The following is a 23,239-nucleotide window of genomic DNA, read 5'->3' on the forward strand; positions in this document are numbered from 1 at the left end:
GAAATAAGGAGAAATGAGTATTAAGAAGTTTTGTGGGCTTCCCTGGTGGCGTAGTGGTTAAGAATCTGCCTGCCAATGCAGGGGACACGGGTTCGAGCCCTGGTCTGGGAAGATCCCACATGCCGCAGAGCAACTAAGCCCGTGAGCTACAACTACTGAGCCTGCGCGTCTGGAGCCTGTGCTCCGCAATGGGAGAGGCCGCAACAGTGAGAGGCCTGCGCACCGCGATGAAGAGTGGCCCCCGTTCGCCGCAACTGGAGGAGGCCCTCGCACAGCAATGAAGACCCAACACAGCCAAAAATTAATTAATTAATTTTTTTAAAAAAGAAGTTTTGTTATGCCTTTTAATGCCAATTCTCTTTGTCATTTTCTCAAGAGGATTGCAATAAAAAATTAAATTGCCTGTTCAGCTACTTTTGGGTTCTGGACTGATCATTCTTTGCATGAGATTCCTGTTGAAAACAGATCAAAAGTGGCCTACAATTTATATGAGTGATGATGTTTTTAACATGATAAGAGACCACAGCATTAGTCAATCGGCAATGATATCTTTGAGATGCCAGTCTTATGCAAAATGAGAATGCCATAGCATTAGCTCGACATACAGCAAACTTAAAAGTCATTCCTGAGGTTCACTGATCTACAGTCAACTGGTTGTCTGGTCTTGTTAGATTGTCCAAATTTCCTTTTTGTGTTTTTTTCATGCCCTAGCTAAGGAAGAAGGCAGGAGTGGAGAAAGGACCAATGAGAAGATTTGTTGTGTGTGGTTTTAATACGCAGTGACAGGTCCAGCACCTTGTGATACAAAAGGCCCCAGTAGCTCATGCAGCATGGGTTGTCCAAAGCAGCAGGAGAGGAACTCTCGGATGGATGTGCAACAGAAGTTAGATTCCCTCTGACTTCCCAGCGGGTCAGTGGGCCACTGGATTGGATGACCTCTCCACTGGTGGGCGTGGAAAATACTCTTGCCCTTGCGTTGTTCTGGGAGCCAGGTGCTGCTCCATCATTCCACTAAGGAACCACAGCCTTCAACATTTTCTTCCACTTCAATACAAAATATTACCTGAATTAATTCATGCAAAAGTCCCAAGAGTTAGCTATAATTGGCCTAATTTTATAGATCCCAGGGTCACACCGCTAGTAAATAGAGAAACATGATTCTCAGATCCAGTTTTCCAACGACTCTGTTATGGACTGAATGTTTGTGTTCTCCAAAATTCACATGTTGAAGCCCTAACCTCCAGTGTGACTGTAGTTGGAGATGGGGCCTTTAGGGGGGCAATTAAGGTTAAATTAGGTCATAAGGGTGGGGCCTTAATCCTATAGGACTAGTGTCCTTTATAAGAAGAGGAAGAGACACCAAGGATCTCTCCCTCTCTCTCTTTCTCTCCCTCCCTCCCTTCCTCTCCCTCTCTCTCTCTGTCTCTCTATGTCTCTCTCTCTCCCCTCCCCCCACCTGCACAGAGAAAAGCCCATGTGAGGATATAGTAAGAATGCAGCCATCTGCAAGCCAGCAAGAGAGCCCTCATTAAGAAACCAAATCAGCCAGAACCTTGATCATTGACTTCTAGCTTCCAGACCGGTGTGAAAATAATCGTCGTTCAAGCCACCAGTCTATGGTCCATTGCTCTGGCAGCCCGAGCAGACTAAGACAGACACCAGCACCTTCTTAATGTGCCCCTGTCACCTGCCCCTCCCTCTGAACTTTGTTCATCCTACTTCCCTGCACTTAGGTCCCTTTCCTGGCTTAGATGCGCCAGCACCACTCAAATCTCTGAACAAACATCACCCTCTCCAACAAAACGTTCCCGACCCTCCTTACGCTGGCCCTGTACAGATGTCAGTAATCACGACAGCAACAAAAAACATTAATTAAGCACTAAGTGTAACCAGGCACTCTGCCATGCATGTGTCATTTACTCCTCCCATCCACTATTTCTATCCACTTTATCAAATAGGCACTATTTCTATCCACTTTATCAAATAGGCACTATTTCTATCCACTTTATCAAATAGGCACTATTATTTCTACCCACTTTGCAGATGAGGAAACTGAGGGTAAGCACCTTGCCCAAGTAAGTGGCAGGGCCCAGATTCGAACGCTGGCAGTCTGACTCCAGAGCTTGTGACTCTCCAGAGCAAGCTCCAGACCTTGCCCAATCTCATAGCACGTGAACACCTGATCACCTGCCCTGTTTATCACTTTGTCTCCTCCCACCAGACTGTGAGCTCAGCAGGGGCTGGGACCTTGTCGACCCATCTCTGCATCTCTATGCCTCCAATGCCCAGCACAACGCCTGGTGCATCCTGGGCCTCACAATGGCTTGGGGAATGAATGAACAAATGAATGAATGAATGCCTCAACCTCACACTGGTAGCCACCTGTCACAGAGATCAGCAAATCTGCAGTGCCTTTGACTGTGGTTATTAACAAAGAACCTCAGTGTGGGATAATGAAAGTTACAGCGTGTGCCGTCTGTCCACACGGCCTCCCTCTGTCTCCATGCACACATGTCTGAGTGAACAGATAACTCACGCTGAGATTTACTTAAAAGGCATTTAACTCAGCTCGCACGTCTGCCAACCAAGCCTATTACTTGCAGTAATCTATTCCATGCATTACCATTTTGAGTTCCAGCGCGGAGAGACTGTGGTGGGTTGGTAGAGTTATTTTTCCCCCTCTCGCGAGTTGAGTTATTGTCTGCTTTTGTGGAATAAATTGCTGTAAGTTGAGTCACCAGCACTCCAAAATGGGCGAAAATATTCTAGATGCTCTATGGGCATCTGACAACATTACAGAAATACACAAAGTGTATGTCCAAGTTTACACAGATGGTGATAAGTTGTGAGGGATGTCGGGAGAAGGGAAGGGGTGGGGGGTGGCCTCAGGCAGAGAGATGTTCACAACATGCTATTCCTCCTGCAACGGGGTTCAGCCTCTAGGAAGGGAGTTTGGGAGGTGAAATGCCAAGAAGATTTCAGCTACGAGGATAAACAAGGGGGTTGATGGCTGGAAAAACCAGCTTGGGAAATAAAATAAAACCAGCCTAGTAGGGATGGTATTGGGGACATTGCTGGTGCCCTGCTCATATCCCCTTTGATGGCTCTTACCTGTCCTGTGTACCCATCACCCAGCTTCTAGGTGCTTTGATTCTCAAGGCTACACCTGTAAACTCTCTTTGGAAGCCTGCCCTTTGGGCTACTGGAGTGACTTTGCAACTCTGCAGTCCACCTCCCACCCCCAATCTCCAACCCCGTCCCCCCAGCCCCATGACAGCTGTCAGCCAGTGACTGGCTGGTGTGACAGTACGAAAGCCCAGAGCCCAAAGCTCCGAGTGGGGAAGTGTTCTGAGGTTTAATATCCACTCCAGAGCTTCCCATGGAACCAGACTGATGCTGGGGCTTCGCCTAAGGTCGTGCGGCTGCTAGGCTTCTTCCCCTTCCCTGTCCTCCTTTCCCAACTTGCTTACAGGTTTCTCCGGGGAGCATCTTCTTAATAAACCACGTGGACACAAAGGTTGGTCTCAGGATCTGCCTCTGGGAAAGGACCCAGGGTTTGCAAGTCAGGAGGATTCTAACAACGGCAAGGGTCTGTGGGAGTGGATTGTGGGAAATCCAGGAGCTGATGGGGCAGAAGTGTCCGGGGGAATTGAGTGGGAGTTGAGGGCAGCAGTGGGATCCCCAGAAAATCCATCTGGCGCCTGAAAGAGCAGGTCAGCTCCACCGACCACTCCAAAGATCTGGAAGGTATGTGATGACGCCGCCAGGCAAATAAGAGCTTTCCCGACCCCTTTTCCTCCTACCCTCCACATGCTCCTACCCAATGCTCCACAACCCCAGAGGAGCCAGAAACAGGAACTGTCAGTGGGAAAAAGAGAAGGACGGACCATCTCCTTCCCAAAGCCAGAGCCCTACCTGCAGTCGGCCCAGCTGGATGGGGGAGGGAGGCATCTTACCTTGGAAACACACTGAAGCTGACTAATAGATTGGACTGTACATTCCAATTTCCGAACAAAGGTTCTCTTTTGTATCTTAAAGTGACCACAGGGGTTTCTCTTGCCTCAGCTGACCCACAGAGCCATGAGGACACCAGAATTTTCCTCCGGCACCAGGGAAGGGACAACTCTTCTAAAGCCAGGGTTAGAGGGACAGGAAGAGACAATAATAAAGTGACTTTTAGAATTACACCTCACAAGCCCTGAAAGTTCGACACACCAGGACACATATAATAGACATTTGTCATGGGTGTTATTATTACCATCTGTACTGTAATTGATTTGCTGCATATAATGGTTTCTTATGACCCTAAGACAGACACGTTGCCAATGGGAACACTCTGGTGAGAACAGAGACAGAAAGATCAGTTAGGGGGCTGCTGGGATGAGGGATGACGTAGCAAATGCCAGGACTGGCTACCTAAAGCCATTTGCATTCCCCTTTCCCCTGCCTCCCTCTCCTATAGAGCCTGAAAAGTGAAATACTCACCTCCCCAGATGCCCCTGAGACCCGTGGGAGTCATGTGACACGGTTCTTGAGACGTAGATGGGAGACTCTAGAGAAGGGTCTCCTTCCCAAATAAAAAGACAAAGGCTCTCAATTAAAAGGAGTGATGGCCTAGAATGTGGAAGTGATGCTCAGAGAAGCAGCAGCTATCTTGTGACCGTGAGAACCAATGTCAACGCTGAGGATGGTGGAAGAGAAAAGGTAGGAGGAGGGCTTCCCTGGTGGTGCAGTGGTTGAGAGTCCGCCTGCCGATGCAGGGGACGCGGGTTCGTGCCCCGGTCCGGGAAGATCCCACATGCCGCCGAGTGGCTGGGCCCGTGAGCCATGGCCGCTGAGCCTGCGCGTCCGGAGCCTGTGCTCCGCAACGAGAGAGGCCACAATAGTGAGAGGCCCGCGTACCACAAAGAAAAAAAAAAAAAAAAATAGGAGGAGCCAGGGTCTCTGACGACATCCTTGGGCTTCCATTCCGATCCTGAAGTGCCTGTCCCAAACTTCTTTTTGCATATGATCAATTCACCCTTTACTTTTTTAAGCCACTACAGCAGAGTTTCTTGATACTCAGTCCTAGCTGATCTGAATGATGCGGGCTTGACCTAGAGAAGCTGTAGAGGGACAGAAGGGGGAATGCGGGTGATGCTTTGGAGATATAATTGATAAGACTTGACCCCTGATTGGACATGAGAGGAGGAGGGAATCAAGGATGAAAAGAGTGAGTGTCTTGCCCTAGATAAGGAATAGAGGAGTAGAAACAGATTTTAGTGGACAGAGGTAAATCCTCACCATTTTAACAAGTTGCTAAGAACTGAACTGTGTCCCCCTAAAATTCATATGTTGAACCCTAATGTGATGGCATTTGGAGCTGGGGCCTTTGGGAGGTAATTAAGTTTACATGAGGTCATGAGGGTAGCGCCCTCGTGATGGGACTAGTGAGCTTATAAGAAGAGGAAGGGACACCAGAGCTGTCCCCCTACCACATGAGGACACAACGAGAAGGCTGCCAGACAGAGGGAGGGTTCTCACCAGGAACCCAATCGGCCAGCACCTTGACCTTGGACTTCCAGCCTCCAGAATACTGCGAAATAAATATCTCTTCCTTAAGCCAGCCAGTCTAAGGTATTCTGTGTGGCAGCCCGAGCAAACGAATGCCTAAGTACTGTGTTGTGCTCATGAATGAGTTTTTTCTCCTATTGTCTCAAAGTTGTACACAAACCCCCAAATTTAGGACAATGGACACCAAATACTCTCATGTCTGAACAGAGCTGTGACACAGCCACGGAGGAGGATCTAAGGGCAGACAGAAGCACCTCTGGCCCCCAGTCATCCCCCCTCCCAGAGCCCCTCCAGCCTCTATTAGCAGAAGAGCTAATATCTAAATTTAAGGGGATGCATTAGAGAAGAGAGCCTTGATCTAGGGGGAGAGGGCTGCCACTTTCCCTTTCCTGCCACATACCCCTCCCCTCCCCCAGCCAACTTCAAGAAAACCACTTACAAAGATTAGGGCTCAGTCTCCGTTTGGGATCCCCCAGAAGGAGACCTTGACACAAGGGTTGAAGGACAAGTGGTTCACTTGAGAGATGATCCCAGTAAACACCAAGAGGGCAGTGAGAAAGAGGAGGGGAAATGAGGGCAGTGAAAAGGGTTTGGTTATTGAGCAAGGGACCCCTTGAACAACGGAGCTGAATCCCGCTGGGGAGTGCTGGGGTCAGGGAGGAGCACGAGCCCCAGAGCTATCCCCCATCGAGGGACGAGGGGACAATGGGGGTTAATTCGCCAACACTCATTAGCCATCAGCTGGGGGCTGCTGCTGGGCTGTTGATTCCCTGCACTTCTGTCTGCCACTCCTGCCAAGGCCCCTGTAGAAAGCTCTGGGGTAAAGAGATGCAGGGGCTGCCCCAGAAGTCAGCAAGTGAGCACTTTGCGGGGGCGGGGCACCCCAGCACCTGCTCCAGGTGGCCTGAAAGGAAGGAGGCTGAGTCTGTGTTAATGTCGCAGGCTTTCCAACTTTCCCTCTAACTCAACGGGGAAGAAAAGAATTGGAGAGAGAGGATGGAGGAAGAAGCTGTGAGCTCCACCGTCAGCAACGGCACAGGGGCGGGTGGTGAGGATGGCCAGGGGGCAGGACCGTGGAGAGGTCTCCACAGGGCCCTCGGAGAAACCCACACGGGGGCCCCTTGGCTCTCAACCTTCTCATCCCCCGCCCCGTGCGGGTCCCTGCTGCCCTGGGTCAAGTGTGCGCTGCAGGGAGGGAAGAGGGCACGAACTAGAATGTGGAATTGAAGTTCTCAGCTGCAAATAACCAGAGAGCTGTGGGATCCGCCTGCAGCAGTATGAGAGGGAGACAGTAGCGTGTGTTGCGCCCCCACGTGGTCAAGAAGGTCCAATACATCCATATGGCGATGCTACTGAGTACCAAACACACAGCCCCGTGCTTGGCATCGGCGAGCTCGGTTAATCCGCTCAGCAACATTACGAGCAAGGCATTACTGTCCTGATTGTACAGCTGAGAAATGTGAAGCTCATAAAAGCCACACAGTTTGCTGAGAATCGTACAGCTGATGTGTAGCGGAGTCTAAATTCAAACCCAGGCAGCTCTGCCTGACTTTTAGGTTAATTTTAGATGCCTCGTTCACTGACTGGTAGGTGGATAAACAAATCATGGTATATCCATACAACAGAATACTACTCAGTCATAAAAAGGAACAAACTACTGCTGCAAGACAGAACATGGGTGAATCTCAAAGACATTACCATACGTGAAAGGAGCCAGGCACTAAAGACCACATTCTGTGGGACGCCATTTCTGTGAAATTCCAGAAAAGGCAAAATACAGGGACAGGAAGCAGATCAGTAGCCGCCAGGGGCCAGAGATGGGGGAGGCAAGGGGGCCATGAGGAAATTGGGAGGGGTTGCCAGAAATGTTCTATATCGTGAGCATGGTAGAGCTTATGCTCTTGTGTGCCTTTGGCAAAACTGAGATAGCCGCTTGAAATGGTCAATCACATTATATACAAATTATACCTCAATAAAGCTGATAAAAACCTTGGACGCCTGAGTTGGAAGTGCCAATGGAAATATCATGGCAGAGATGGGTCTGGAGTTCAGAGGACGTGCTTGGCTGCAGAGTTTGTGAGTCATCGGTGTATCACAAAATAGACACCTGGGGAGTGGATGAGCTTACCGAGGGAGAATATGCACAGCAAGAAAGGCAGAAAAAGGAGCATGCAACCCTGCAAAACCCCAAAATTAAAGGGGCAAAGCTCAGGAAGGAGACTGCAAAAGAACCATCAGAGCAATGGAAGGAAAAGCAGAAATGGTGTCCAAGAAGTGACCAGAGAGGGCTGTTATGTAAGCCCTTGGTTCTTCCTTGGCTAATGTGGCTCTGGAAACCAGGATGGCAGAGTGGGAGGAAAAGTGAAGCTAATGGGGGCAGCAGAGGGGGACAAGGCAGGAAAGGAGCAAAGCTTTTCCTGGTGCTTGAGCGGGTGCTGAGAAAAGGGTGGCTGATCCTCTCCCCATCCCCCTGCCCACGCTACCCACCCAGCGTCATCCTTGGTTCCTCAGACACAGAAACCCAAAAAACCACACCCTGCTGAGGACTCCAGACCTCCCCCAAGGGTGTTAGCAGAACCAAGGGGGCTCTGGCCATGTTAAGGCACCGGCTGGGTGCAGGGGTGGGAGGGGGCAGAAACAGAGAAATGAAAAGTCAGACGAGAGGCAGCAGAGGAGAAAAAAGGAGAGAGGATAGGGAGAGAATCTAGAGAAAATCTCTGGCCGGGAGGGGACTCATGAATTCTAGACCGCCTCCCCTCACCTCGGAAATTGAGCAACTGAGACAAAAGAGGAGAAAGAGGAAAAGATAAAAGCAGTGACACTGGCCGATGTTTGCGCCTCGTTTATTCACTCAGCAGACGTGTGTAGACAGCTTACTGTGTGCTACAGGCCAGGAATCAAGGTCAAAAAGGGCAGAGTCCGGCTCTCTGGGGGTCCACAGTCCAAAAGAGGGGACAGCCACGTCCCGTGGAAAGTTACTCTCTGTGCTGCTCACGAGGGTCAGTGTCTCAAAGCTCCCAGCCCTTAGTTCTCAAAGTATTTGCGTGAGCTGGGGTCAATACAGATTTGGGGGGTCTGAAGCTTATTCGGAGATGCCTCTTGTGGAAAAATAATTCAAAATTATAAATGTAAAATTGGGTACAAAAGTAGAAGGGGTCTGTGCAAGTGAGAGACCCTGAAGCTTAAGCTTTTTTGGCTTTTATAGCAATTCCTGCTCTGACCACACTTAAGTTGGAGGGAAAGTAAGTACTTCTAAACTGGGCCAGCAGTGCCCTCTAGTGGAAACGCAGAGGAAAGCCTCAGAGAGCCCCAAAGCTTGGACACAGCTGCCCCGCACAGCACAAAGCCAAGGCAGGCCAATTTGGCCATCGGCTTCCCCGAAGTTTCTCGTCAGCCCCAACTTCCAACCCCAGAGTTGTGTCATTATCATTAGAGGTTCAGAGATCAGCATGTACAGTTACCTGTAGTTGGATTTGAGGCAAGTTAACTGCCCTTCTGAACTTCAGTTTCCTTTCCCATAAATAAGATGTATCTGTATACGATTAAATTAACTGTCTACTTTGCAGGGTGGTTCTAAGGATTAAATAAGATGACGCACATGTAAGTGCTTTATACAAAGGGCAGTTTGATGTGTACGTTATTTTTTAAGGAAAATGTATTGACATTGACCTATGTTTCTGCTTCTCAATCAACTCTTCTGAAGAAATCACCTTTACTATGCTCCCAAGACGGACCATGCAGGGCCCCAGTTACACTGTGCAGGATGGAAAGGGGGTGTGTGTCTACCTCACGCACAACTCTGCAGCCCCCAGGAGAGTCAGGTGGGAGTTTATTCATCTCCGGAGCACCCCCAGCATTTCCCTTCCAAAAAAGTCTTTTAAAAAGTCGGTATGGGGACTTCCCTGGTGGCGCAGTGGTTAAGAATCTGCCTGCCGATGCAGGGGACACGGGTTTGAGCCCTGGTCCGGGAAGATTCCACATGCCGCAGAGCAACTAAGCCCATGCGCCACAACTGCTGAGCCTGCACTCTAAAGCCCGCGAGCCACAACTACTGAGCCCGCATGCCACAACTACTGAAGCCCGCGCGCCTGAAGCCCGTGCTCCGCAACAAGAGAAGCCACCGCAGTGAGAAGCCCACGCACCACAACAAAGAGTAGCCCCCACTCGCCACAACAAGAGGGAGCCCGCGCGCAGCAACAAAGACCCAATCAACCAAAAATAAATAATAAATAAATAAATAAATAAATGGCCCTAGTGGGACTTCCCTGGTGGTCCACCGCCTTCCCTGCGCTTCCACTGCCAGGTGGCCCAGGTTCGATCCCTGGTCGGGGAACGAAGATCCCGCAAGCCACACAATGCAGCCAAAAATAAATTAATAAATAAATGCCCCTAGTGATGAAAATGAATAAATAAAATTTGGTACATTGCCACCATAGAATACTATACAGCTGTGAAAATAAATTACCTGGTTGTGTACGTGTCAACACAGATGGACAGCAAAGACAAAATTTTGTGTTTGTGCATTCTGCAGCTTGGTTTCTGATGCCTTCTCTTCTTTTTCCTCCCTGATCAGTCCAGCTAGAGATTTATCCATTTTATTGATCTTCTCAAAGGATGACCTTTTGAAAATAAAATAATTGGAGTAATTTTAGGCTTACAGAAAACTTGCAAAGATAGTCCAGAAAGTTCTCATACACCCCCCCACCCACCCAGTTTCAGGTTCCCTTTATATTACTATCTCACATTACTGTTGTATATTTGTCAAATCTAAGAAACCAACACTGATACATTACTATTAACAAAACTCTAGACTCTGGATTTTCCAGGTTTTCTATTAATGTCCTTCTTCTGTTCCAGGATCCATTCTGGAATACCACTTCGTGTTTTGTTGTGTTAGTGTCTTCTGGTCTGTGACAATTTTTCAGCCTTCCCTGGTTTTTCATTACCTTGACAGTCTTGAGGAGCACTGGTCAGGTATTTTGGAGAAGGTCCCTCAATTTGGGTGTGTCTGATGTATTTTCTTGTGATTTGGCCGGAGTAATGGATGTAGGGGAAGAATACCTCAAGGTGAAGTGTCCTTCTCATCTGGCATATCAGAGATGACTAGTATCATTTGGTTAAGGTAGCATTTGTCAGGATTCTACATCAACACTTACTATCTTCTCTTTCCATAATTTAGTCTTCAGAATTGAGTCACTAAGTCTAGCCAACTCTCAAATGGAGAGGTGGGAATTAAGCTCAACCTCCTGGTGGGGGCCAGCGGTGTCTGCATATACTATTTGGGATTCTTCTACAACGCATATTTGTCTCTTCTCCTTTATTTATTTATTCATTCATTCATTTATATCATTACAGACTCATGTATATTTATTTTATAATCTGTGTTACGATCCAATATATCATTTAGTTTGTTGCTTGAATTGCTCCAGCTTTGACCATTGGGAGTCCTTTCAGGCTGATTCATCTGTCCCTTTGACATACCCTCGCCCCCTTCTCTCTTTGTTAAGAACTCTCCTTACTTTCTGGTACTACGGACTGCTCCAGGCTCATTTGGATTTTCTCTTCCCCAGCCTAGAATCCATTTTTCAGTCTCATTTCTTTTCTCTATTTTTCCTCTGCTTTCCACTTTACTGATTTCTGCCCTTCCCTTTATTACTTCCTCTCTTCCGCTTATTTTGAGTTTAATTTGCTCTTTTTTTCCCCCTCATTTCTTAAGGTGAAAGTTGATGTCCTTGATTTAAAACTTTGAGACCTGTCTTTTTTTTTTTTTTTTTAAGATGTTGGGGGTAGGAGTTTATTAATTAATTTATTTATTTTTGCTGTGTTGGGTCTTTGTTTCTGTGCGAGGGCTATCTCCAGTTGTGGCAAGCGGGGGCCACTCTTCATCGTGGTGCGCGGGCCTCTCACTATCACGGCCTCTCTTGTTGAGTAGCACAGGCTCCAGAGGCGCAGGCTCAGTAGTTGTGGCTCACAGGTCTAGTTGCCCCGCGGCATGTGGGATCCTCCCAGACCAGGGCTTGAACCCGTGTCCCCTGCATTAGCAGGCAGATTCTCAACCACTGCACCACCAGGGAAGCCCTGAGACCTGTCTTTTGCTGATAGATGTATTTAGTGCTATAAATTTTCCCCTAAGCACTACTTTAGCTGCATCTCACAAATTTGGATATGTTTTATTTTCATTCTAATTCAGTTCAAAATACTTTCTAATTTCCCTTTTATTTTTGGACCTATGCATGATTTAGAAGTATATTATTTCATCTCCAGATATTTGAGAATTTTCCAAGTACCTTTATGTTATTAATTTCTAATTTAATTCCATTGTTGTTAGAGAACATATTTTATATGACTTGAATCCTTTTTAAATTTATTAAGACTTTCTTTAGGGCTCACTGTACAGTCTATCTATCTTGGTAAATGTTCCATGTGCCCTTACAAAGCATGTATTGCTGTTGGGTGGAATGTTCTGTTAATGTCAACTAGGCCAATTAACATGCTGCTCAAGTCTTTAGTGGCATTCCTGATTTTCTGTTTACTTATTCTATCAGTTATTGAGAGACGGTTGTTGAAATCTCTGATATAATTGTGTATTTGTCTATTTCTCCTTACAGTTCTATCAGCTTTTGCTTCATGTGTTTTGAAGCTCTGTTATTGGACCATAAACATTTAAGATTGTTATATCCTCTTAATAAATTGATCTACTTATCATTGTGAATAAACCCCCCCTTTCTCTCTGGTAATATTCTTTACTCTGAAATCTACTTTGTCTAATATAAAAAGTTACTCCAGCTTTCTTTAGAATGTCTTAGGCTGCTGTAACAAAATACCACAGACTGGGTGGCTGAAACAACAAACATTTATTTCTCATAGTTGTGGAGGCTGGAAGTCCAAGATCAAGCTGCTGGCAGATCCAGTGTCTGGTGAGAACCCACTTTCTGGTTTGCAGATGGTCTTTTCCTCATTGTATCCTCACGTGGCAGAGAGCAGAACAAGAGAGAGGAAGAAAGCTCTCCTACATCTCTTTTTACAAGGGCACTAATCCTATTTGTGAAGGCTACATCCTCATGACCCTATTAACTCACAAAGGTCCTACCTCCAAACACCATCACATTGGGGATTAGGTTTCAACATATGAATTTGAGGGGGCGGGGGGGACTTCAGCCTATAGCACCATATTTTTTTCCATATTTTACTTTTAATTTATTTGTGCTTTGTATTTAAGGTGGGTTTCTTATAAGCAGCATACAGTTGGGAGGTGTTTTTCTCCAACCTGTCAATTTCTTTTATTTTTGTATTGTTTAGGCCATTTCCATTTAATGCAATTATTGATATGGCTGGTTTCAACCTACCATCTTGCTACTTGTTTTCTGTTTCTCCCATCTTTACTTTGTTCCCTTTTCTCTCTTTTTCTGCCTTCTTTTGGACTAATTAAGTATTTTTATGATTTCCTTCTATCTCTTTCTTTGGCTTATAAGCTATAACTCTTTTGAGTGTTTCTGTGATTGCTTCAAGATTTACACTATACATCTTTAACTTATCTCAGTCTGTCTTCAAGTGATATTTACCACTTCATATATATTACAAGGATCTTTCAACACTTTACTTCTTTTTACCACTCTTGACCTTTGTGATGTTGTTGTCATTCATCTTATTTTACATATGTTTTTAAAAACCCACAATTCGTTGCGACTATTTTTGCTTTTAAAAGCCAATTTTCACTTAAAGAGATTTCAAAGAAAACAAGCTTTCACATTTACACACATAGTTACCACTCCCAGTGCTGTTTATTCCTTTACGCAGATCCAGATTTCCATCTGGGATCATATTCCTTCCACCTAAAGGAATTCCTTTAACATTCTTGTGAAGGTCTGCTGGTAATGAAATTTTTAGCTTCTGAAATTATTTCTTTTTTCCATTTTTATATCAGTTATAGCTTCATTTGAAAGATACTTTTGCTGGGTATAGAATCCTAGGTTGACTTCTTTTTCAGGACATTACAGATGGTGCTCCACTGTCTTCTGGTTTACACTGTTTCGAACAAGAAGTCTGATGTCATCCTTATCTGTGCTCTTTTTTGTGTAATATATGTGGGGTCCCAAAGGTCACCCACATATTCAGAAATCTGTTAGAAGGACTCATAGGATTCACCATATAGCTGTACTCATGGCTAAGATTAATTATAGCAACATATAAGGATACACAGTAAGGATACAATACAGTAAGGATACACAGTAGGGGTACATAGTGAGTATACATAAGGGGAAAAGACACAGGAACAGCCTGGAAGAACCCATGTACAGACTTCCTTATGCTTTCTCTCCCATAAGTCATCCCACAGTGCACTCTTCCCCTGCAGTAAAAATGAAGGAACATGTGTGATATTCCTACCCAGAGAAGCCCATTGGATACTCAAAGCTTATAATGGGGGATTGGTCATGCCAACTCTGCCTAGCATGTACTAAAATTCCAGACTTCCAAAGAGAAAGCAGGTGTTCATCGTAAATCACATTGTTTGCACAAATGGCAGGCACAGTGCGCCACTCCTACCAGTTAGGAAAGGGTGGAAACCCCCCACCCCAAAATCCAACTTCACAGACACCAGCCAAGGGCCAAATTTTCTAAGGATAGTAGTCTTAGGCCTGCAAAGTTAAGTCTTTTCTGCACAAAATGTTTTCTATTTATGCCTTTAAGATTTTCTCTCTATCACTGGTTTTAAGCAATTAGCTAATGATGTGCCTTGGTGTCATTTTCTTTATGTTTGTGATTTTGGAAAATTTGGAAAATTTGATACCAATATTTCTTCAAATAGTTTTTTTGTATCCTCTCTCTCTCCTCTCTCTCCTCTTTCAGGGACTCAAATTACACTTACATTAAACTTAATCTTTTCCTACAGCTCACTGATACTCTTCATTTTGGTGGTGGTGGGGTCTCTTCTCTCTGTTTCATTTTGCATAGCGTCTCTAGCTATATCTTAAAGTTCATTAAACTTTTCTTCTTCAGTGTCTAACTGACCATAAATCCCATTTAGTATATTTTCCATCTCAGACATTGTAGCTTTCATCTCTAGAAATTTTATCTAAGTCTCTTATTTTCTGATATTTTTGACATCTTTATTGAAATATAATTGACATGTATTAAACTGCACATATTTAAAGTATGATATTAGATGAAGTTTTGACGTATATAAACACCAATGAGACAATCGCCACAATCAAGGTAATAAAATAATATAGAGCGCATCCATGGACCACAGTGGAATCAAACTAGAAACAAAGATACAGAAAAATTTCCGCGTGCTTGAAAACTAAGCAACACACTTTTAATAATCCTTAAGTTAAAGAGGAAGTTTCAAAGAAATAGACAAATAACACTGAATGAATATAAAACATATGAAAATCATGGGACACAGCTAAAGCAGGGACAAGAGGGAAATGTATAGCATTAAATGCACACATTAGAAAAGAGGAATGTGGGTGACATCAGAAACATGGCAGAGTGAAAAATCTACCCTTGTCTCTCCCCGTCAATCTACAGCCAGTAAAAATACATCCACAATTCAACAAAGGTGTCTCTGCCCAACATAACAGGTCGCCGAAGAATTTCACACATTTGCACGTCTAAAGGTGGGTGGGCTGTAACACACAGAGGAGGGAACAGCAGCCATGGTTCCTGCAATCCTAGCCCTCTGACCAGGCAGCAGAGCCCACAGCTTCAGAGAACCCAGTGACAGCAAGGAAGGCAGCACACATGACTCCAGGCACCCAACCACACCAGTGCCCACAGCCACTGCTAACCGGGCAGCAGCAGCAGTGAGGCCTGGGACCCCATCCCTCCAGCTGTTGAGGCACCCGTGATCCCAGCCCCCGCCTCCCTCCATTCACAGTGGCAGAATTCATGAACCCAACAACAATGGACAAGGTAGAGGCACCTGCACGACCCTGGCTTCTCCCCCTGCATCGACCCCCTCCCTCCACAGCAGCAGAGCCTGTGACTCAGGGGGTCCCAGATGCAAGGGAACAGCCCACCATCCCGGTGATGACAGAGGCTCTGGCAGAAGCAAGGCAGCAAACACCCAGGTGGCACAAGAAGCAACAACAAAGGCACAGAACCACACCTCTTACAGAGTCAGTGGAGGCTGGAAAGTGCCACGCTCAAATTTTACCAGGGGCAGCTCAGGCAAGAGAAACCAAAAATGTGTATGACAGTGCCACCTACCAGAAAACAAAAGAAAGGAATCAAACACCTAACCTGTCTTTTAATATCAGCAGAGGAATAATTCATCAAACAACATGAAGAGCCACAGTAACACTACACAAAAAGAAAGTGACAATTCTCCAGAAGCCAAACTTACAGTCACAAAATATTGCAATCTAATGGATAGAGAATTCAAAACAACTGTCATGGAGAAACTCAACAAGATGCAAGAAAACACAGGAAGGCAGTTTAATGAGCTCACGAATAAAATTAATGAACAGAAAGGATATTTTACCAAAGAGATTGAAATTCTAAAAAAGAACCAAACAGAAATTCTGGAGCTGATGGACACAATAAACGAGATAAAGAATGCATTAAAAAGCATTGGAAATACAGCAGACTATATCGAAAAAAAGAATTAGTGAGCTCAAAGGCAGAAATCTAAAAATGATACAAGAGAAAAGGTAAAGAAGACATTTTTAAAATGAGGAAATCCTACAAGAGCTATTCAATTCTTTTAGGAAGGGCAGCATTAGAATAATGAGTATCCCAGAAGGAAAAGAGAAGGAAAAGGGAGCAGACAGATTATTTAAAGAAATAATAGCTGAGAACTTCCCAAACTTGGGGAAGGAACTGGATATATAAGTCCATGAAGCTAAGAGAACACCTAATTACCTTAATGCAAAAAGACCTTCTCCAAGACACATAGTATTAAAATTGCCAAAAGTCAGTAACAAAGAAAGAATTTTAAAGGCAGCTGGGGGAAAAGGATGGTAATCGACAAAGGAACTCCAATTAAGCTATCAGCAGATTTCTTAACAGAAACCCTACAGGCCGAGAGGGAATAAAATGACATTCTCAAAATACTGAAAGATTAAAAATTGTCACCCAAGAATATTCTAGGGGAGTTGCCTGGTGGTCTAGTGGTTAGGATTCAGCACTTTCACTGCCGTGGCCTGGGTTCAATCCCTGATCAGAGAACTGAGATCCCACAAGCTGTGCAGTGTGGCCAAAATTTTTTAAAAAATTCTATACAGCGGGGCTTCCCTGGTGGCGCAGTGGTTGAGAGTCCGCCTGCCGATGCAGGGGACGCGGGTTCGTGCCCCGGTCCGGGAAGATCCCACATGCCGCGGAGCGGCTGGGCCCGTGAGCCATGGTCGCTGAGCCTGCGCGTCCGGAGCCTGTGCTCCGCAATGGGAGAGGCCACAACAGTGAGAGGCCCGCGTACCGCAAAAAAAAAAAAAATTCTATACAGCAAAGTAATCATTCATATATGAACAAGAAATAAAGACCTTCCCAGACAAACGAAAGCTGAGGGAGTTCATCAACACTAGACCTGCCTTATAAGAGATGTTGAAAGGAGCTTTCTACCAGAAAAAAAGCAGTCAAAATACACAAAACTTTGAACGAGGTCATAAGCAGACAGAATCAGAAAACTGCAACTCTCTATCAGATTGTATAGGTTTTTACATGATGCTCTATTACAGCATAAAGGTTAAAGGGAGAAAAGAAGAAGGCAGAAAAATAACTACAGCTATCTCAGTTTGGTAACAAACTCACAACATAAAACGGGATCATTTAAGACAAAAGAAACATAAAAGGGTAAGAGGTAAAGGATAGAATACATAAAACTAAATGAATATAAGATGCAAGCAACAGAAAAAGGACTACTTTATCTTTGAGGCATTTTATACAAGCCTCCGGGTAACCACAAAACATAAACATGGAGCATAGAAACACCATATTTTTTTAAAAACGAAATTCAGAAAAATATAGAAAACCACCAAACCAAACTGGCAGCCAGAAATACAAGGAAAAGAAACAATAGACATATAGAGCAATCAGAAAACAAAAAATAAAATGGCAGTATTGGGACTTTCCTGGTGGCGCAGTGGTTAAGAATCTGCCTGCCAATGCCGGGGACACAGGTTCAATTCCTGGTCCGGGAAGATCCCACATGCCACGGAGCAACTAAGCCCGTGCACCACAATTACTGAGTCTGTGCTCTAGAGCCCATGAGCCACAACTGCTGAAGCCTGTGCTCCTAGAGCCCGTGCTCCACAACAAAAGAAGACACCGCAATGAGAAGCCTGCACACCACAACAAAGACCCAACGCAGCCAAAATTAAAATTAAATTAATTAATTAATTTTTTTAAATGCAGTACCAAATCCTAATATATCCATAATCGCCTTAAATGTAAATGGATTGAATTCATCAATCAAAAGACACAGAGTGGGACTTCCCTGGTGGCCCAGTGGTTAAGAATCCATTTGCCAATGCTGGGGACATGGGTTCAACCCCTGGTCCAGGAAGATCCCACATGCCATGGAGCAACTAAGCCCACGCACCACAACTACTAAGCCTGCGCTCTAGAGCCCGCAAGCCACAACTAGTAAGCCCTCGCGCAACAACTACTGAGCTCATGCACCACAACTACTGAAGCCCACGTGCGCTAGGTCCTGCATGCTGCAACTACTGAGCCCGTGTGTCGCAACTACTGAAGCCCACAAGCCTATAGCCCATGCTCCACAACAAGAGAAGCCACCACAATGAGAAGCCCCTGCTCGCCACAACTAGAGAAAGCCCGTGCGCAGCAGTGAACACCCCAACGCAGCCAAAATAAATAAATAAAATTTTAAAAAGACACAGAGTGACTGGAGGGATTAAAAAACAAGACCCAGGGCTTCCCTGGTGGCGCAGTGGTTGGGAGTTTGCCTGCCAATGCAGGGGACACGGGTTCGTGCCCCAGTCTGGGAATATCCCACATGCTGCAGAGCGGCTGGGCCCGTGAGCCATGGCTGCTGAGCCTGCACGTCCGGAGCCTGTGCTCTGCAACGGAAGAGGCCACAACAGTGAGAGGCCCGCGTACCGAAAAAAAAAAAAAAAAAAAAAAAAACAAGACCCAACTATAAGCTGCCTCCAGGAAACATACCTCAGCTCTAAAGACGCACATAGGCTAAAAGTGACGGGATGGAAGATAATACTTCAAGCCAATACTTCAAGCCAAAAGAAAGCAGGTGTGGCCATCCTCATAACAGACACAATAGACTTCAAGCCAAAAAGGTAACAAGAGATAAAAATGGACAGTATATAATAACAAAGGGGACAATTCATCAAGAAGACGTAATAGTGATTAATACCTATACACCAAACGTAGGAGCACCAAAATATATAAAACAATTATTAACAGACCTGAAGGGGAAATTGACAGCAACACAATAATAGTAGGAGACTTTAACACCCTGCTTACATCAGTGGATAGATCATCCAGACAGAAAATCAACAAGGAAATAGCGGCCTTAAATGAAACATTAGACCAGATGGATTTGATAGATTTGTACAGAATATTCCATCCAAATGCAACATACATATTCTTCTCAAGTGCAAATGGAACTTTCTCAAGAATAGACCATATGTTGGGACACAGAACAAGTCTCAGTAAAGCTAAGAAGATTGAAAGTAAAGACTGAAATTTAAGAAGGCTGAAATTGTATCAAGCATATTCTCCAATCACAATCGAATGAAACTAGAAGAAAACTGCAAAAATCACAAATATGTGGAGACTGAACAACATGCTACTGAACAACTACTGGGTCAACGAAGAAATCAAAAAGTACCTGAAGACAAATGAAAATGAAAATACAACATACCAAAATCTATGGGATACAGCAAAAGTGGTACTAAGAGGGAAGTTTATAGTAATACAGGCCTACCTCAAGAAACAAAAATATCAAATAAATAATCTAAACTTACACCTAAAGGAACAGAAGGGACATACCTCAATATAATAAAAGCCATATAAGACAAACCCACAGCTAACATCATACTCAACAGTGAAAATTGAAAGCTATCCCTCTAAAATCAGTAACAAGACAAGGATGCCCACTCTCACCACTCTTCTTCAACATAGTATTAGAAGTCCTAGCAAGAGCAATTAGGCAAGAAAAAGAAATAAAATGCATCCAAATTGGAAAGGAAGAAGTAAAACTGTCATTATTTGCAGATGACATGATTTTTATATATAGAAAACCATACAGATTCCATCAAAATACTATTAGAAATAAATGAATACTGTGAAGTTGCAGGATACAAAATCAATATACAAAAATCTGTTGCATTTCTATACACTAACAATGAGCTAGCAGAAATAGAAATTAAGAAAATAATCTCATTTACAATTGCAATAAAGAAGAATAAAACACCTAGGAATAAATTTAACCAAGGAGATGAAAGACTTGTACATTGGAAACTACAGTAAGTCCCCTACATACAAACGAGTTCCGTTCTGAGAGTACGTTTGTAAGTCCAATTTGTTCAAAGTTAGCCTAGGTACCCAACTAACACAGTTGGCTATATAGTACTGCACTGTAATAGGTTTATAATACTTTTCACACAAATAATACATTAAAAAACAAACTTGAAAAGTACAGCAGTACCAGCTACATCACTGCTGCTTTTACGCTTGCTTCCAGACATGCTGGGCTTGAGATAAAGATACTGTACTACTGTACTCTACACAGTACTGTAAAGTACACAAAAGCACAACCACTTGTAGAGGATGCATGCACATGACAATGTATGACAGACGTGTGAACTAACTTACATGACTGGACATGTGACACACATTCATATCTTTGAAAGTTCGAAACTTGAAGGTTTGTATGTAGGAGACTTACTGTATAAGACATTGTTGAAAGAAACTGAAGACACAAATAAATGGAAAGATATTCTGTGCTCATGGAATGGAAGAATTAATGTTGTCAAAATGTCCTTATTATCTAAAGCAATCTACAGATTCAATGCAATCCCTATCAAAATCCCAAGGACATTTTTCACAGAAAAAGAACAAAAGATATACAGTTTATATGGAACCACAAAAGACCCCAAATAGCTAAATTATTCTTGAGGAAAAAAAGAACAAAACTGGAGGTATCACACTCCCCGATTGCAGACTATATTACAAAGACATAGTAATTAAAACTGCATGGTATTGCAAGACAAATAGATGTACAGATCAATGGAAAAGAACTGAGAGCCCAGAAATAAACCCACACATATATGGACAATTAATTTACAGCAAAGGAGCAAACAACATACAATGGAGAAAGGATAGTCTCATCAATAAATGGTGCTGGGGGACTTCCCTGGTGGTGCAGTGGTTAAGAATCCACCTGCCAATGCAGGGGACACACGTTCGATTCCTGGTCCAGGAAGATCCCACATGCCGTGGAGCAACTAAGCCCATGCGCCACAACTAATGAGCCTGTGTGCCACAACTACTGAAGCCCGCATGTCTAGAGCCCATGCTCTGCAACAAGAGAAGCCACCGCAATGAGCAGCCCACGCACCACAACAAAGAGTAGCTCCCGCTCACCACAACTAGAGAAAGCCCGCAAGCAGCAACAAAGACCCAATGCAGCCAAAAATAAATAAATAAATAAATTTACATAAACAAATAAATAAATGGTGCTGGGAAAACTGGACGGCCACGTGCAAAAAAATGAAAATAGACCAGTATCTCACACTATACACAAATTATCTCAAAATGGGTTAAAGACTTGAATATAAGACCTGAAACCATAAATCTCTGAGAAGAAAACATAGGCAGTATGCTCTTTGACATTGGTCTCAGCAGTATCTTCTAGATATGTCTCCTCAGGCAAGGAAAACAAAAGCAAAAATAAACAACTGAGATTACATCAAACTAAAAAGTTTCTGTACAGCAAAGGAAACCACCAATAAAATGAAAAGACAACCAACCAAATGGGAGAAGATATTTGCAAATGATATACCCAATAAGAGGTTAATATCTCAAATATAGAAAGAACTCATACAACTCAACAGCAAAAAAAAAACACCATACAACCCAGTTTAAAAGTGGGCAAAGAAGCTGAATAGGCATCTTTCCAAAGAAGACATACAGACTGCCAACATGTACATTAAAAGATGTTCAACATCACTACTCATCAGAGAAATGAAAGTCAAAACCACAGTGAGATATCACCTCACACCTGTTAGGATGGCTGTTATCAAAAAGGCAAGAAATAACAAGTGTTGGCAAGGATGTGGAGAAAAGGGAACCCTCTTACACTGTTGGTGGGATATAAATTGGTGCAGCCACTATGGAGAACAGTATGGAGGTTCCTTAAAAAATTAGGAATAGAACTACCATATGATCCAGCAATCCCACTTCTGGGTATTTATGCAAAGAATACAAAAACGCTAATCCAAAAAGATATCTACACCCCCATGTTCATCATGGCATTATTTACAATAGCCAAGATATGGAAACAACCAAAGTGACCATCAACAGATGAATGGATAAAGAAGATGTGGCACATATATATACACAACAGAATAATACGCAGCCACAAAAAATATGAAATCTTGTCATTTGGGACAACACACGCATGAACCTTGAGGGTATTACACTAAGTGAAATAAGCCAGACAGAGAAAGACAAATACCATGATTTCACTCATAGTGGAATATAAAAAACTAATAAACAAACAAAAACAAAATAAATGAGCAAACCAAGCCAAACAAAAACAAACACATAGATACAGGGAAAAGAGTAGTGGTTACCAAAGAGGAAGGGGTGGGGGGAGGGTGAAATGCATAAAGTGGATCAACTGTATTGTGATGAATGGAAAATAAATTTTTGGTGGTGAGCATGTTGTAGGGTATACAGAAGTAGAAATATGAATGCTGTACACATCAAACTTATATAATGTTATAAATCAACATTACTTCAATTTAAATAAATTTTTTAAAACAAAAAAAAAAAAAGAGGAATATCTCAAACTGATAATTGAAGCTTCCACCCAATGATCCTAGAAAGGAAGAAAAAATTAAGCCCAAAGCAACAGAAAGAAGGAAATAATAAAGTTAAGGGCAGAAACCAACAAAATTGAAAACAGGAAAACAACAGAGAAAATCAATGAGACAAAAATCAATAAATTTACAGAGAGAGAGCACAAGGGGGTAGAGAGGGAGAGAAAGAGAACAGAGATTACCATTATCAGGACTGAAACAGGAGATATCACTACAGACCCTGCAGACACCAAAACAATAATAAGGAAATACTACGAACAACTCTATATACAGTTGTAGGTTCGTGACTCTTTTGTTTCTGACAAATAAAAAATTTTATAATTTAAGGTGTACAACATGTTTTGGTATATGTATACATTGTGAAATGATCAAACTAATTAATATATCCATCACCTCCCATAGTTATCATTTGTATGTATGTGCAGTGAGTATACTTGAAATCTACTCTGTTAGCAAATTTCAAGTACACAGTACATTATTATTAACTATAGTCACCATTCTGTACACTAGGTCTCCAGAATTTATTCATCTTACAACTGAAAGTTTATACCCTTTGATCAAAACCTTCCCTTTTCCCATACCCCACAGCCTCTGGTAAACACCACTTTACTCTCTTTTTCTGTAAGTTTGGCTTTTTCAGATTCCACATATAAGTGATA

General features: G+C 43.6%; 1 long non-coding RNA gene across 1 annotated transcript in view; it reads right to left on the reverse strand.

Annotated features, from left to right (window-relative positions):
* The window catches only part of LOC111187797 (uncharacterized), a 91,282-nt gene that overhangs the window by 64,043 nt on the left and 4,000 nt on the right, over positions 1 to 23,239 (reverse strand). The window contains exon 2 of the long non-coding RNA XR_002648275.2: positions 10,019 to 10,172. This is a non-coding gene — a long non-coding RNA (uncharacterized LOC111187797). The remainder of the gene's footprint in view (positions 1 to 10,018; positions 10,173 to 23,239) is intronic.

This window comes from Delphinapterus leucas, chromosome 11 (genome assembly GCF_059928025.1).
Source record: "Delphinapterus leucas isolate spDelLeu-1000000601 "Yukka" chromosome 11, BTC_Dleu_Yukka2, whole genome shotgun sequence".
In the NCBI taxonomy this organism is placed as follows: domain Eukaryota; kingdom Metazoa; phylum Chordata; class Mammalia; order Artiodactyla; family Monodontidae; genus Delphinapterus; species Delphinapterus leucas.